Source organism: Vanessa tameamea, chromosome 13 (genome assembly GCF_037043105.1).
Source record: "Vanessa tameamea isolate UH-Manoa-2023 chromosome 13, ilVanTame1 primary haplotype, whole genome shotgun sequence".
In the NCBI taxonomy this organism is placed as follows: Eukaryota; Metazoa; Arthropoda; class Insecta; order Lepidoptera; family Nymphalidae; genus Vanessa; species Vanessa tameamea.
Window position 1 is genome coordinate 11,330,928 of NC_087321.1, and position 16,340 is coordinate 11,347,267.

Genomic DNA, 16,340 nt, shown 5'->3' on the forward strand with positions numbered 1-16,340 from the left:
AGCAGATTGGTAACACGAAAGTTCGGAAACTATCTAGAGGCAAAGTCGATAGTCACACCTCGCCTCTAAATAGTCTCTCAAATGCCGTTTACTTTGACGAGCACTCCAGCGCGTTTCAAATATATCTGTGGAAAATAACACATTAGAGTTTACATCTTCGTCGAATTATAAGCAGATTGGTAACACGAAAGTTCGGAAACTATCTAGAGGCAAAGTCGATAGTCACACCTCGCCTCTAAATAGTCTCTCAACTGCCGTCTACTATGGTGAGCACTTCAGTAAGTTTCGCGTTTCAAATACATCTGTGGAAAATATCACATTAAAATTTACATCTTCGTCGAATTATAAGCAGATTGGTAACACGAAAGTTCGGAAACTATCTAGAGGCAAAGTGGGTAGTCACACCTCGCCTCTAAATAGTCTCTCAACTGCCGTTTACTCTGACGAGCACTCCAACGCGTTTCAAATATATCTGTGGAAAATAACACATTAGAGTTTACATCTTCGTCGAATTATAAGCAGATTGGTAACACGAAAGTTCGGAAACTATCTAGAGGCAAAGTCGATAGTCACACCTCGCCTCTAAATAGTCTCTCAACTGCCGTCTACTATGGTGAGCACTTCAGTAAGTTTCGCGTTTCAAATACATCTGTGGAAAATATCACATTAAAGTTTACATCTTCGTCGAATTATAAGCAGATTGGTAACACGAAAGTTCGGAAACTATCTAGAGGCAAAGTCAGTAGTCACACCTCGCCTCTAAATAGTCTCTCAACTGCCGTCTACTATGGTGAGCACTCCAGTGAAATATAAATATATCTGTGAATAATATCACATTTAACTTTACATCTTCGTCGAATTATAAGCAGATTGGTAACACGAAAGTTCGGAAACTATCTAGAGGCAAAGTGGGTAGTCACACCTCGCCTCTAAATAGTCTCTCAACTGCCGTTTACTCTGACGAGCACTCCAACGCGTTTCAAATATATCTGTGGAAAATAACACATTAGAGTTTACATCTTCGTCGAATTATAAGCAGATTGGTAACACGAAAGTTCGGAAACTATCTAGAGGCAAAGTCGATAGTCACACCTCGCCTCTAAATAGTCTCTCAACTGCCGTCTACTATGGTGAGCACTTCAGTAAGTTTCGCGTTTCAAATACATCTGTGGAAAATATCACATTAAAGTTTACATCTTCGTCGAATTATAAGTAGATTGGTAACACGAAAGTTCGGAAACTATCTAGAGGCAAAGTCAGTAGTCACACCTCGCCTCTAAATAGTCTCTCAACTGCCGTCTACTATGGTGAGCACTCCAGTGAAATATAAATATATCTGTGAATAATATCACATTTAACTTTACATCTTCGTCGAATTATAAGCAGATTGGTAACACGAAAGTTCGGAAACTATCTAGAGGCAAAGTGGGTAGTCACACCTCGCCTCTAAATAGTCTCTCAACTGCCGTTTACTTTGACGAGAACTCCAGCGCGTTTCAAATATATCTGTGGAAAATAACACATTAGAGTTTACATCTTCGTCAAATTATAAGCAGATTGGTAACACGAAAGTTCGGAAACTATCTAGAGGCAAAGTCGATAGTCACACCTCGCCTCTAAATAGTCTCTCAACTGCCGTCTACTATGGTGAGCACTTCAGTAAGTTTCGCGTTTCAAATACATCTGTGGAAAATATCACATTAAAATTTACATCTTCGTCGAATTATAAGCAGATTGGTAACACGAAAGTTCGGAAACTATCTAGAGGCAAAGTGGGTAGTCACACCTCGCCTCTAAATAGTCTCTCAACTGCCGTTTACTCTGACGAGCACTCCAACGCGTTTCAAATATATCTGTGGAAAATAACACATTAGAGTTTACATCTTCGTCGAATTATAAGCAGATTGGTAACACGAAAGTTCGGAAACTATCTAGAGGCAAAGTCGATAGTCACACCTCGCCTCTAAATAGTCTCTCAACTGCCGTCTACTATGGTGAGCACTTCAGTAAGTTTCGCGTTTCAAATACATCTGTGGAAAATATCACATTAAAGTTTACATCTTCGTCGAATTATAAGCAGATTGGTAACACGAAAGTTCGGAAACTATCTAGAGGCAAAGTCAGTAGTCACACCTCGCCTCTAAATAGTCTCTCAACTGCCGTCTACTATGGTGAGCACTCCAGTGAAATATAAATATATCTGTGAATAATATCACATTTAACTTTACATCTTCGTCGCATTATAAGCAGATTGGTAACACGAAAGTTCGGAAACTATCTAGAGGCAAAGTGGGTAGTCACACCTCGCCTCTAAATAGTCTCTCAACTGCCGTTTACTTTGACGAGAACTCCAGCGCGTTTCAAATATATCTGTGGAAAATAACACATTAGAGTTTACATCTTCGTCAAATTATAAGCAGATTGGTAACACGAAAGTTCGGAAACTATCTAGAGGCAAAGTCGATAGTCACACCTCGCCTCTAAATAGTCTCTCAACTGCCGTCTACTATGGTGAGCACTTCAGTAAGTTTCGCGTTTCAAATACATCTGTGGAAAATATCACATTAAAATTTACATCTTCGTCGAATTATAAGCAGATTGGTAACACGAAAGTTCGGAAACTATCTAGAGGCAAAGTGGGTAGTCACACCTCGCCTCTAAATAGTCTCTCAACTGCCGTTTACTCTGACGAGCACTCCAGCGCGTTTCAAATATATCTGTGGAAAATAACACATTAAAGTTTACATCTTCGTCGAATTATAAGCAGATTGGTAACACGAAAGTTCAGAAACTATCTAGAGGCAAAGTTGATATTCACACCTCGCCTCTAAATAGCCTCTCAACTGCCGGATACTATGCCGATGACTCCAACACATTTAAAATAAACATCTTCATCAATTTGTATGTAGTTTGGTAACACGAAAGTTCAGAAACTATCTAGAGGCAAAGTCGATAGTCACACCTCGCCTCTAAATAGTCTCTCAACTGCCGTCTACCATGGCGAGCACTCCAGCGCGTTTGAAATACATCTGTGGAAAATATCACATTAAAGTTTACATTTTCGTCGAATTATAAGCAGATTGGTAACACGAAAGTTCAGAAACTATCTAGAGGCAAAGTTGATATTCACACCTCGCCCCTAAATAGCCTCTCAACTGCCGGATACTATGCCGATGACTCCAACACATTTAAAATAAACATCTTCATCAATTTATATGTAGTTTGGTAACACGAAAGTTCAGAAACTATCTAGAGGCAAAGTCGATAGTCACACCTCGCCTCTAAATAGTCTCTCAACTGCCGTCTACCATGGCGAGCACTCCAGCGCGTTTGAAATACATCTGTGGAAAATATCACATTAAAGTTTACATCTTCGTCGAATTATAAGCAGATTGGTAACACGAAAGTTCAGAAACTATCTAGAGGCAAAGTTGATATTCACACCTCGCCCCTAAATAGCCTCTCAACTGCCGAATACTATGCCGATGAGTCCAACACATTTAAAATAAATATCTTCATCAATTTATATGTAGTTTGGTAACACGAAAGTTCAGAAACTATCTAGAGGCAAAGTCGATAGTCACACCTCGCCTCTAAATAGTCTCTCAACTGCCGTCTACTATGGTGAGCACTTCAGTAAGTTTCGCGTTTCAAATACATCTGTGGAAAATATCACATTAAAGTTTACATCTTCGTCGAATTATAAGCAGATTGGTAACACGAAAGTTCGGAAACTATCTAGAGGCAAAGTCAGTAGTCACACCTCGCCTCTAAATAGTCTCTCAACTGCCGTCTACTATGGTGAGCACTCCAGTGAAATATAAATATATCTGTGAATAATATCACATTTAACTTTACATCTTCGTCGAATTATAAGCAGATTGGTAACACGAAAGTTCGGAAACTATCTAGAGGCAAAGTGGGTAGTCACACCTCGCCTCTAAATAGTCTCTCAACTGCCGTTTACTTTGACGAGAACTCCAGCGCGTTTCAAATATATCTGTGGAAAATAACACATTAGAGTTTACATCTTCGTCAAATTATAAGCAGATTGGTAACACGAAAGTTCGGAAACTATCTAGAGGCAAAGTCGATAGTCACACCTCGCCTCTAAATAGTCTCTCAACTGCCGTCTACTATGGTGAGCACTTCAGTAAGTTTCGCGTTTCAAATACATCTGTGGAAAATATCACATTAAAATTTACATCTTCGTCGAATTATAAGCAGATTGGTAACACGAAAGTTCGGAAACTATCTAGAGGCAAAGTGGGTAGTCACACCTCGCCTCTAAATAGTCTCTCAACTGCCGTTTACTCTGACGAGCACTCCAACGCGTTTCAAATATATCTGTGGAAAATAACACATTAGAGTTTACATCTTCGTCGAATTATAAGCAGATTGGTAACACGAAAGTTCGGAAACTATCTAGAGGCAAAGTCGATAGTCACACCTCGCCTCTAAATAGTCTCTCAACTGCCGTCTACTATGGTGAGCACTTCAGTAAGTTTCGCGTTTCAAATACATCTGTGGAAAATATCACATTAAAGTTTACATCTTCGTCGAATTATAAGCAGATTGGTAACACGAAAGTTCGGAAACTATCTAGAGGCAAAGTCAGTAGTCACACCTCGCCTCTAAATAGTCTCTCAACTGCCGTCTACTATGGTGAGCACTCCAGTGAAATATAAATATATCTGTGAATAATATCACATTTAACTTTACATCTTCGTCGCATTATAAGCAGATTGGTAACACAAAAGTTCGGAAACTATCTAGAGGCAAAGTGGGTAGTCACACCTCGCCTCTAAATAGTCTCTCAACTGCCGTTTACTTTGACGAGAACTCCAGCGCGTTTCAAATATATCTGTGGAAAATAACACATTAGAGTTTACATCTTCGTCAAATTATAAGCAGATTGGTAACACAAAAGTTCGGAAACTATCTAGAGGCAAAGTGGGTAGTCACACCTCGCCTCTAAATAGTCTCTCAACTGCCGTTTACTTTGACGAGAACTCCAGCGCGTTTCAAATATATCTGTGGAAAATAACACATTAGAGTTTACATCTTCGTCAAATTATAAGCAGATTGGTAACACGAAAGTTCGGAAACTATCTAGAGGCAAAGTCGATAGTCACACCTCGCCTCTAAATAGTCTCTCAACTGCCGTCTACTATGGTGAGCACTTCAGTAAGTTTCGCGTTTCAAATACATCTGTGGAAAATATCACATTAAAATTTACATCTTCGTCGAATTATAAGCAGATTGGTAACACGAAAGTTCGGAAACTATCTAGAGGCAAAGTGGGTAGTCACACCTCGCCTCTAAATAGTCTCTCAACTGCCGTTTACTCTGACGAGCACTCCAGCGCGTTTCAAATATATCTGTGGAAAATAACACATTAAAGTTTACATCTTCGTCGAATTATAAGCAGATTGGTAACACGAAAGTTCAGAAACTATCTAGAGGCAAAGTTGATATTCACACCTCGCCTCTAAATAGCCTCTCAACTGCCGGATACTATGCCGATGACTCCAACACATTTAAAATAAACATCTTCATCAATTTGTATGTAGTTTGGTAACACGAAAGTTCAGAAACTATCTAGAGGCAAAGTCGATAGTCACACCTCGCCTCTAAATAGTCTCTCAACTGCCGTCTACCATGGCGAGCACTCCAGCGCGTTTGAAATACATCTGTGGAAAATATCACATTAAAGTTTACATTTTCGTCGAATTATAAGCAGATTGGTAACACGAAAGTTCAGAAACTATCTAGAGGCAAAGTTGATATTCACACCTCGCCCCTAAATAGCCTCTCAACTGCCGGATACTATGCCGATGACTCCAACACATTTAAAATAAACATCTTCATCAATTTATATGTAGTTTGGTAACACGAAAGTTCAGAAACTATCTAGAGGCAAAGTCGATAGTCACACCTCGCCTCTAAATAGTCTCTCAACTGCCGTCTACTATAGCGAGCACTCCAGCGCGTTTCAAATACATGTGTGGAAAATATCACACTACAGTTTTCATCTTCGTCGAATTATAAGCAGGGTAACACGAAAGTTCGGAAACTATCTAGAGGCAAAATCGATATTCACACCTCGCCTCTAAATAGTCTCTCAACTGCCGTCTACTATGGCGAGAACTCCAGCGTGTTTCAACTAGATCTGTGGAAATTAACACATTAGAGTTTCCATCTTCGTCGAATTATAAGCAGGGTAACACGAAAGTTCAGAAACTATCTAGAGGCAAAGTCAATAGTCACACCTCGTCTCTAAATAGTCTCTTAACTGCCGTCTACTATGGCGAGCACTCCAGCTTGTTTCAACTACTTCTGTGAAAAAAATTATAACTGCGAGTACAAATCCTCAGCAAACTACATATATGTAGATTCATAGCTTGACAATTCAGAAACTATCTAGAGGCAAAGTCGATAGTCACACCTCGCCTCTAAATAGTCTCTTAATTGCCTCCTATTATTTCGAACACTCTAGCACACTTCAAATACAATGTATAAATAATGATGTAGCACGACAGTTCAGAAACTATCTAGAGGCAAGGTATCCATATGAATAGTATTCCAAGTTTGGAAAACACGTTTCCTAAAAACATGTAAAAATCATCATTTTATATTAACACTGTGATTTCAGATTACACGTAGATCATAATATTATTATTTTACTTTCATTTTCTGATTATTATCAACCTATAGGCAAAGTCGAGATAGTTTCGACTGGATTGAGGATTCCATTTAAATTACATCACAAGTACTACTATCAATATCTACATTCAATCATAATTTTTATATTAAATATTAAATCAAGTCTAGAAACAATCAACACTACTTCTATGTTACTATTTGTTGAATAAATAATAACAATCATAAAAATACTTTAAAATACAACAAAATAGAGCAAAATAATGAAAAATATGCAATATCTAAACAAGTATTCGAATACGCATTCTTATTCTTAAAAAGTAAATGAAAACGAAAAATCGATTGTAGGTCTTTAATTTATACCCAGCTTTAAATTAATAAATTTCCTCATGTTATTCGACTTGGTGGTAAGGATTCGTAGAAGCTCGCCTGGAAAGGTACCATCCAATCAGATATTCGGCCGCCAAACAGAACGCAATATTGGTTTGAAACACATATTAAGGACATGAAACTCAGCGGTGCTTGCCCGAATTTGATTTTACAACATTAATTGTTTATGAAGATGTACCTAGAAAATACCTAACGGAAATGAAATAAAATTATATAATGATTGAGTTCAGAGAGTTGTCTACAAAGTAATAGAATAAAAAAACAGGGGTAAAACACAAATAATATTGTGTGTTTGTCCCATCTTTGTTACTATAATAATCTAATACAAAAAAACTTTACTTTGAGATTAGTATAGATTATAACACAATTATCTATTTTCTGTTAACCGTTGTTGAAATGATAAATAAACTATTCATCATCGATCATTGTAACAACAATATCAAATGACAAAGGTAATTTATTATACCACACTGCAGATGTTATTAAAGCAATTTTAGTTAAAAAACATAAACCAATCGAGAAAAAAAAAATGACAATCTACTGACTGTTTAAGGTTGCTCTATGTTTGTTTTTAAAAAAAGCAAACATTTTCCTGGATGCAAATTAGTCTTCCAAACTCGATTACACTTGTAATGCTAGTACGTAATCGTTGATCTTCTTGTCGGATAAATAATAATTTAATTAATATTTCATTAAAAATCCAATATTAATTTACGTCGTGGTAAAGAGTAACTACTGATATTCGTTAAAATTCGCTTACATTACGAATTTATTATAACGCACTTTAATAAAAAATTTCAAGACCATTTTAAAATAATTAATACTATAATGTAAATTTTATGTTTAATTTTAGTTTCAGTTAGCAGGTAAAATAAAACATATATTCATATTTTACTGAAAGTAAAAGACACCTGTTTCGTTTATATTTAAAATACAGTTGGAATTATGTTTCAAAGTATTGATCAAACATACTATCGTCGATTCAAAGAAATGTCAAGATAACTAAAAGTCATTACCTATCAAAATTTAAACTATAAACGTAATAATATTAAATATCTAACTGTTCAGACGTCTGTTACCGTTACCCTCTCAATAATAGAACTGTGTTGCTAATGATACAATATTTTCAGACACGGTTCAGAAAATATTTTAACGTTGTGTGTTATTAAAAATACTCAATAATTGATGAAACGATCGCCAACAGATCGTAATAAAAAAATGAACGATTATTTCAAACATATCATTTATATAGGACGTCTTACAATGCCCGCATGAAATACAATGGTTATTTCCGATGTGTAGAACCTATTGGCGCGCCTTGAGGAAAGGATCGGAATACGAGTTATCGTGACAGCGAGCGGCATGTCTCCGTTATGCAACCATGCCCCCTCTTCGCCGTCACTTTATTTTACTCCATATAAATGTACTGCTTTTTTTATTTTTTCTATAATCATCATAATCATCAATTTGCATTCTGAGAAATTGGACATACCTAATATGATGACACTTTTTGTCAAACAACATAGATATAATATAGGTAATTAAAAAGTTGATTCTTGTTTTTCAAAATCTCATCAATCAATAACTAATGCGCACTCTTATATCTTCTTGTCTATCACGATAATCTTAAATATAAATATATATATATGTGTGTGTGTGTGTATGTGTATGGATAGATTCGTATAGATTTGAAGAGTCTTATCAGACCACCTTGGTCGTCTACCTCTGAAACTGCCTCATGTAAGACACGTATATGCGATGAAAACCTGACATTCAATGTAGTATATTCCTCATACTACATTTACTATACTCTATTATTGACTTTTACGTTATTTGGCGTAATCCAACGTCTATTTATAAATACTTAATCAATCTGGATTCCACAAATCCAACTACAAGTACCAACTTCCATGATGTAGGGTATTTCACTTGTTAAGACTTTACTCAAATTTCTTTTATATTGTTTACTATAACTAAGATTAGTGTCGAAGCCGTCCTCCGGTACACTTATCAACGTTATCAATCTCGCACATAACGACGTGTCTAAAACTGTGAGTCAAGGTCAATATGTAATTATTATCTTAATAATTGATACCTGAACCAGTTATCTGATACTATTTCCGTGTGTAAATGTAGTAAACGATTTAAAAAAATAATTTAAACAATAATCTCATATAAAATATTATTTTGTTTTTGAACTTTTACAATGGTCAAATACAACAGCTACAATACGTTCTGGTGAAAGGAAAGTTATAATGAGATCTTGTTAAGATAGAGATGAATCTAGATCTATATATAATATAATTGATTTGTTTTTTTGGTACGGTTCAAATTTTCAAGATTACACCGCAATCATATCCTAATTTCGTTCAACGTTACGTCGCAGTTTCGTCGTCGCTGCGTTTTTCATGATCACAAGCTGACTGTTTACTTTGTTGTGATCCAATGGAAATATTTGAAATTAATGAGCCAATGTAAATATAGACACAGGGAACATAACATCAGGGTGCACGTTTTACGTGGCACTCGTGACGTTCCAAAGATCATTATAACATCTTTGATCTCACAATATGCATCGCGTTGAAGATTATTATTTTAGATAAATAAAGTTCCAGTCCATGTTATAAAATTAAATAATGAGATATGAAAAAATTAATCATGTTATTTGGTACAAGAAAGTTCAGTTCAAGTTCGTTGATTTTCATACAGGAGACGTAAATTTAATTGTACAGGAAAAAGAGTAACCACTGAGTTTCTTTCTGACTCTTCTCGGTAGTATATATAACGAACCAGCGGTAGCATTAAATTTAATTTAATAAGCCTTTTCGAATAGTTTATTTTGATTTTGATACTGCATTCAAAACATACCTTAATGCAATGGTATGTTTTTAGTTATAGCGGATATCTCTTTTAAATATTTGACAATGCTTGATCTGTCACAATTATATCAGCGATATCTGTTAAATTAGTAAGTTCTATATTTCTAAATATAAAATATTAAATTAACTGTTTATTTATTAATAGTCGAAGTAAAAACCTTTTTTATTTTAATAATAATAGTTATTACTTCTCTATAAATTAAGCTTTCATGTTCCTGTTTAATTTAATTTCTTGAGTTTCATACAGATATTTTTGCAATATTTTATAGATGCTATTCTAACATACTCCCTACTAGGTTAGGCAAGGAATTGTATGCGAAGTATAGCCATATCGTGATATTTTCGCCGACCACATGCCCAGTTAGACTGCACTTTCTGAAGCGTGCGAATACGGGCAAGTTATGATTCGTATTTCATTTTTATAAATAGCTACCCCAAATTCATACAAATATACATAAAAACCTATTTTTTTCCGAAAGATTCTTGGCTTTACTTCAGTATAAAATGCATGTATTATACATATAAACCATCCTCTTGAATCAATCCGTTGATTGATGCTAAACCACAATAAAATCTGTTGCGTAGTTTAAAATTCCGATGGCGGATTGAAATTTTACTTTTTACTATGTAGAGATATATATATAAAATTTGTTTATTATACCTAGTACACTATTCAACAATTTGTGAGACGACCAATATATCTGTGATGAAAATACCAGTTATGAACAATGTTTTATTATATTATAAATAAGTGTTAATTATAAAATAAATATATTTTCAGAAAACTTAAATATTGTAATTGTAAACTTCAAAGACTGTCGATGAAAAGGTTTTATGCAAGCACAGCTAGGTTGGTTACTATTTATCTGTTAATTTACCAAACATAAACATCTGAGTTGCTAAATTTTGAGTGAGTAAGCCACCATATTTACAATGTCGTCGGGCGTCCAGCCCCTATAATATTCCGATTATAATTTTAAAAAAAAATAAGATTACCATAAGAGAGCTGTTAGCCAACCCTGTTCTTCTTAAATTATAAATAATTTAAATAAAACAATACAGTTTTCGGCGTGCTATCAACGGAATAATGAGAGTGTAAAATGGTGTATTGTTTATGTAATAACTGAATTTATAGTCTTTCTTACGCGTAAAACAGTTGCTTTTCCACTTTAACGACAGACACTTGAAATGATCAAGCTTTTACTGACTCGTAAAATTATTTACAGAATTGTAGCGATTGTTTTTGATCATTAATATTATTGTTCATTAACGACGGCAGAACCAGTCGAAATATTAATTTTATTTTAAAATTACCAATTCAAGAAGTAGTATGCCATTTTATAGAAAATTATGAAGATGAATCATTAAAAATAATAAAGTTAATAATGCTTTGTCAATTTATATACATCTGTTTGAAAAATACCGACACTACATACAGTAGGAATAATTAATAACAGATTGTTGATAAACGAGATCTGAGATTATGTTTCTTGTTATCAGGAGATCTAGCCTATGCACACTGCATTCATTTTCGGTACTTATGCAGATCTTCAAACACGTCTTTTGTTTAACCAACTGATTCCATTCTTTAATCGATATTATAAATTTTGAATTTAAAAATATTAGACGCGTAACTTGTAATTTGTCAAGATGCAGCTCCAATATTGCCCTCAATTGTGCTCAAGGAGTAAACGAGAATCGCACTAATATTTTAGGACTAAAAGCGGTAAATGATCATACCTTTTATACTAAACGTAAAAACGAGTTAATATATTATTGTGAAAAAGTACAATAATATGTCTTATAATAAGATATTATATAAAATATTTGGACGAACTGTCTGAGCCTTATCTGAAACAAATGATTCATTTTAACATTATGAATGAGGTCAACCGGGTTTACATTTATCGTGCTGACATTGCAAATGTATGTTTTGGCTGACCTGACTTCTTCTGTAGCTCTAAGAATAGCATACCCATCGGCTGTCAAGAGGGGCCTTAAGTGCATACAATTAGGTTAAGTGGTAAGTACTCGTATTACATGCAACACACAATTGGAGACTGGTATAAAAATGCATTATGAAATATTTTTAAATGTAGCGGTCTAAGTTTTATCCATATAGCTAAGTGTCGTAGGTAAAGGAGCCTATAATTAATTATCTATTCGACAATGTATAAATGGTTAGTATTGCTTTGGTTCGTTAACTAAAAGGGAGCCCGTATTACAAGCATGATATATAGCATAGCAGCTATTTTCAAAGGAAACTAGCCAACCACACAAAACATTATAGTTCAAAAGTGTTTGCGTAAAGTCAGATCACTTTTCCCCCTCTCATGTTCCATTCGAACAGCAAATTTGACACGACTAGATGTCAGGAACAGGACAAATGGCTTTATTTGGAGTGTAAACACTGTCAACCCTTTGACCCCTAAGAATTTCTCGACAAAAAATTCCACATATTTCTTGGCCCGACCAGAGCTTAATCTCATAACCTAAAAGACCTTATAAACTAGTCACAATTCCAGCGAGGCAATCAAGTAAATTACAGGAATAAAGTTCATATCATCTCAGGTCTTACAATTCTATTGACTTTGCGGATATACTCTTAAAATAAACATACATAACTAGTGTGATTTGTGAGACAAATTCATAGATAACCATTAATATATACATATAAGTATATAAAAGCGAAAAACCTACCTACCTACAAACTTGAAATTTGGCAGGTAGGTAGGTTCCTTATAGGGAGTGGACATCCACTAATAACGGATCCGCTAAAATCCTAAGAGGGTAAATTGGGGTTAAAAGTTAGTGTATGATAAATTGCACGCAGTTAAAGCATCAGGTTCAGCTAGTGTTTTATGTTATTCATAATCGTTACTCGTACGAGCCTATTGCTAAGGTATTATAACTATAATATTATACTTATATCTATTAATGGAGATCTAAATCAATAGGTAGATATAGTATAGTAGTTATATGTTCTACTGCGTATGCAGAAAATACTTTTAAATACAACATCTTAATCAAAACAAAACGTATAAAATGCGATATGCTATGCCGAACTATATCTAAATCTGCCGCCATCGAGCCTCGAAGCCAGATATTGTTCTGTGACAGAAAGTCGTCACGGCATGCGTACGAATGTATTCGCGACATTTCTATTGTTTCAGTCGAAAATAAATAAACAGTGGTTCATTACACTGTTTATTCGTAGAATTTATTCGTAGACCGTTCAACGGTTTTTCAAAGATATTTCAATGAACTCACAACACTGCGTGAAAAAAAACCCCGAATCCACATCCAATATATATTATTCAAGTAAACATTAAAATAAAGCATTTTGGAATCGTAAATATTTCAACTGAACAACCATTTCGGAAAGCAGCATCCTGCGAGAAGTATACATTTGATAGTAAGAAGTGAACTCACATTACGCCTTTCAAAATATGAGTTCAGGGTAGAGTGATTCTTATCATCAGGTAGTTAGCAATCTTCAAACTACAACTAGATATTATTTTTTATGACCTAAGTAGGCAGACGGGCCAATGGGTCATAGACATTGGCGCCGTAAAAGAAACATTCCTTACATCGCCAATGCACCATCGCAAATACAACCTTGGGAACTGAAATTTAATGTCCTTTATGTCGGGAGTTACACTGGCTTACTCACCCTTCAAACTTGAATACGATAATATTAAGTATTGATGTTTCAAGATAGAATATTTGAGGAGTGGTTGGTTCTTATCCAGACGGGCTTGCACAAAACTCTACCACCAAATAAATTAAAGATAACAAAAAATAACCAAACCCTTTAATCGAAATGATATTTTTATAAATTTCCTTCATCGTAGTAAACAATATTTATAATGAAAACTGTATTACCTAATGGAAGTCAACACTATCCATATACGAAAGTAATTGAATTAGCCAATCGACCTACATACAGCAAAACACACAACGGTCACTAAAGATTAACAATCGTGCGACAGTCTCGTTGTTCGAAAATACATACATGTACATACATATTATGTACCAGCTGTTCCCCATGACTTGGTACGCGTTGATTTTTTTTCACGTTGCCTTTCCTTAAACATGTCAAATATCATTACGATCCTTTTTGAAGGCTAAACAATAGCCTTAATGTCAAACAGGCAGGCCGAGTTTCCCATTAAAAATATTAGAATGAAATAAAATAGATTACAGTCAATTTCATCGTCAACGATTTTATTAAATTCAACGCGCTTTTTATATTCCTATAGGTCACAAGATATTGTTTTCAGAAATATATTCTTTGCTCTGAACTCAATATTTGCGCCTTCCCCAAAATAAATATAAACAGTTAATAAAGCCGTCACGTTCAATAAGCACTTGTGTCAACATCGTCCATGCGATCACGATTATGAGTTTTCTCATTGTCGAGCTCCATCGATTTCGTATCCGTGTAAATAACACATATAACATTTAAGATCAATTACGTGTGTTTTTTCCTAAATATTTTTGTTAACATTGGTACTATTGTTTTCATTGGACTATAAATTATAAAGAACAATAAAACTCATATTTTTGGAAAAAGAAATATATAAACGATAAAAAGGAGTGAAAATCGGATTCGTTGCTTACCTACATGATATAGAAATGTAATTGTATATAGTTGAATATCAATTTTATTAAAGAAATTACCGAGTTTTTTTTAGTAGAATCTATATACCTAACCGCTAATAGGCTTATCCTGTAATAAAACGATTCCAAAATGCCCATAAGAACCTACTTGAATCGTTTTTTGCTAATGCATAGTCAAAACTATCTGTTATAAAATATATAAATTTTAATGTTTCAGAATAAAACATTTTATTTCATTGCGAATAAAATTAATATTTTTTACTTAGAATTCGTTGATATTTTTAATCACGCCTTCAAGTTCCAGATTCGCCAGGTTTGTATCATTGCCAAAAATAACAATTTCACGCACTGCATCTTCTATTTTTTTTTATATCGATAACATAAACGATTATGAGCCACCAGCAGTAGACCAACTGTTAACAAACTTTTGTTCTAATTATTTACTCGCTATCAAAAATTCTTCTGTCCTCATCATTATTTTAAGAAAATATCCAAACCGCGTCAATATGTTTAAAAATGGCTTCAAATGTTTGTAACATAAAACAGGAGCAACGTCTCGAAGCTATACATCGACACATGTCGAGTCAATGAAGATCTCGTCTGAAATCTACGATTTCTAATGCAGACTCGTATTTATGTATATTACATATGAATACTATAATTACTAAATTTATACTAAATAAATACTAAATTCGTATCATCATCATTTTTATGGCAAAACTTAAATGATGATGCTGCCTGGTAATAAAACATGTAGGCACACAAAAATAAATACGAAATAAAGATAAAATACACCGAACTCGCGGACAACATGTCTGTAAAGATATAATTTTAAAAACCGTGAAGTCGAATGTAGTGACCGTTCTCTAGGAAAATTCCGGTCCATGCATCGCCTGCACTTTGATCAATAATCACTATTTATACAACATATCTATGTGATAACATAATCAAATAGAGATGGTACTCGTGTTAGCTTAAAGCTTCGTCTGTATCTTGAATTTGTTTGTAAATAATAGAATAAATACATTATACATACATTGACAAGCTAATAGTCGAGCCAAGATGGCTCAGTGGTTAGAACGCGTGCATCTTAGCCGAAATCCAGGCAAGCACCACCAGTCAATTTTCATGTGCTTAATTTGTATTTATAATTTATCTCGTCCTCGGCGGTGAAGGTAAACATCATGAGGAAACCTGCATGTATCTAATTTCAACAAAATTCTACTACATGTTTATCCACCAACAAAACCTTCTCCTCAAAAGGGAGAATACGCCTTAGCTCAGCGGTGGGAAATTTACAGGCTGTTAATTAATGTTATGGTTATATAATAATGATGAGGAGTGGTGCATTCCAAGACGGGCTTGCGTAAAGTCCAATTACAATTTTCGAACGTGATCTAAACTTCCAATTTTGAACATTTACATATAAAACAAGAGTAACATTAAAAGAAAAGTTTGCCTCGTTGGTTTATTGCCTATAATACTCATACTTTGACTGCCCAACGGACAATGAGAGTGCACTTGTAGTAGCGCTCACTTACATGCACTATAATATTATGTTCTGCGCAGTCAGCTTCCCTTGAGAATGACCGCGGTGTCCGATATCGGTTGTGAGGAGGATCATCGTCAGAAATAAAATATTAAACCATTTTTTACTGTCGATTAAACTATAGCCTGACTAGTTAAAACCATTTTTAAATAAAAGCGCTAGCCCTTACTACACATAAAGTATGTCGAATTTAATAAGAACTACATAATATTGAAACAGATACAACCAGACAAACT

General features: G+C 34.6%; 1 protein-coding gene across 1 annotated transcript in view; it reads left to right on the forward strand.

Annotated features, from left to right (window-relative positions):
* Positions 1-16,340, forward strand: part of LOC113394925 (lutropin-choriogonadotropic hormone receptor-like) — a 46,535-nt gene that overhangs the window by 15,115 nt on the left and 15,080 nt on the right. The gene's annotated exons all lie outside the window — the stretch shown is intronic.